Source organism: Scomber scombrus, chromosome 13 (assembly GCF_963691925.1).
Source record: "Scomber scombrus chromosome 13, fScoSco1.1, whole genome shotgun sequence".
Taxonomy (NCBI): Eukaryota; Metazoa; Chordata; class Actinopteri; order Scombriformes; family Scombridae; genus Scomber; species Scomber scombrus.
In genome coordinates this window covers 4804312-4806633 of record NC_084982.1, presented here as the reverse complement: position 1 = coordinate 4806633, position 2322 = coordinate 4804312, and positions in this window count along the sequence as shown.

The window sequence follows — 2322 nt, the reverse complement described above, 5'->3', positions numbered from 1 at the left end:
ATCGACGGGGCCTGTGTCCCCCACTGCACTTCCGGGAAGTGCGTAACCAATGCGTCATTAAAGGAGCAACCTATGATTTTTTTTTAATGACACTGTAAATTCCAGGTGTTTTTTTTTGTTGGACTATGAGGTGAAAAGTAAAGCTTATGTGTGTCTTACAGTAATGGAATAAGTAAAGCACCCCAACAATAAAAATGTTTGTTTTGCTTGCTGTCTCCTGAGTTGGAGGTGTGAGCTTCACTGTGCTGTGAGTCAGAGTTTGACACTAGAGGGCAGTTGGCATACTCATCTGCTGAAGGGAGTCTCGCTGTGCTGTGAACCCTCTTTAACCGTAACCTTATTTTTATACAGTCTATGCACTCACCTAAATGTGAGTTTAAAGGACAGATTGGAAATCTGTCTTTAAATATTAATCAGGTGCCTATATGTGCTTTGAAATAGATTTTGCTTTGAAATCACCCCACCTGTTAATACTGAAAAAAGAGCCCTTCTTAGTATGTCTGCAGTGTAAGTGATGGGGTCATCCATTTGTACAAAAATGCATTAAAAAGTTTACCTGAGTTTATCAAATAAAGTGGATATCTTTCAAAATAAAAGTCTCTTTAGTATTAAGATCCCTCTTTGTGTTGAGCTGCAGAGGAAGGATAGTAAAAAAGAAGGAACTTTATATTAAATAGGCTGTACCTCTGACCATATGCGGCGCGGGGGGTGGGCTTTTGGGGCTTAAGCCCCAGATCTTTCATCAAAAGCCCCAGATCCCTTTTTTAAGCTTTATTTATTTATTTATTTATTTATTTATTTATTTATTTATTTATTTATTTATTTATTTATTATTATTTTTAAATAATCCTCTGACTGATTAATGGTTCAGGAACACATAGCCTATTACAGGGGAAATAAGCTATCCTTCAATCATACCCCTATAATAAAGAAAACCAAAAGAATGAATGAAATTTCCCACACTGAACAAAACTACACCACCAACTAAACAGGTAGCCTGATTGAATACAAAAGAGTGTTTAGTTATGACAGTCAACAGGCTATAATATTTTCAGTTTTTATAGTGAGGTGATTTGAGTGAGAGTTTGTAATCATCATTGTTCATTCACTCATTTTGTCCAAGATGCAGCAGAGCTGTGATGTCACAAGAATACCTTTTTCAAAGATTCAAAGATATTCAAAGATATTGTTTAGTTTTAACAGTGAGACAATAATATTTTCAGTTTTATGGTGTGGTGATTTGAGTGACAGTATGTAATATGAAGCAGGAGCTGTGATGTAGCAAGAATATCTTTTCTTAACTTGCATCTTTTACTCTTTTCATAGCCTCTCAATCCCTCTATTTAATGTCGATTGATTAACATGACAAAACAACAGTAACAATAGTCATCATAATCATTTAGTGAATGAAGACAAAATGAAACTGAACAGGGATGTTGAAGAGTAACCTTGAAGGTGTTTTAGACTGTATATAAGAGCTATGGTTTCTACTACATTAGCTAAAATGTATTTTATTTATTGGACATTGCCACCTAGTGGACAACAAATTCAACAGCATGAAAAAGGTACCTGAAATAGAACTACATGAGTGCTTTCAATTCCAGTGAGCCACCTTCTAGGCCTATTGACCTTAATTAGCCATAAGCCCTTAATTGATTATACAGTAACTTGAATGAATTATATTTTAAGTCTAAATTTTGCTATTATAAGTCTCTTAAAAGTCCCCTAAAGCCACTATTTAAGGGGTTGTTTTTCAAAATGTTCTCCCGGGGGAGCATACCCCCCAACCCCCCTAGTAAGACCAGGCTTAAGCCCCGAATGTCTACAACGTCTGGCACCGCCCCTGCCTCTGACAGATATTAAATTGATAAGACTTACCTTTTCCCAACATTGGTATAGCGGCCTGATATGTTTCTCAATTAACAATAATCCCATTGATTCAGGTCAGAAAACTAGATCATTATTTCAAAAAGGAATTCAGATGTTCTTAAACAACAACAACAACAACAACAACAAAAGCAGCCTCCCACACCAAACCTACATTAAAATGTACAAAGCAAAAAGGTGGATTTATCAGATTCAATACCAAAGAGTGTCTTGTGGTAGAAAGGCTTGCTGCTGTCAACCTGCGGCCGACTTCTGCCATAAGAAATTCAATGTCTCTGTTTACAGTATATTACAGCTGAAGAACTGTCTTAGTTTTAGTTATAATTTGCACCACTTTGCTACCATTGTGGGGGTTAATTGATCAGTTTGTAATGACTTGACTCAGTGTTTCGATTTCTTGCTGGCCTTCAGTTTGACAGATCAATGTGGATTCTC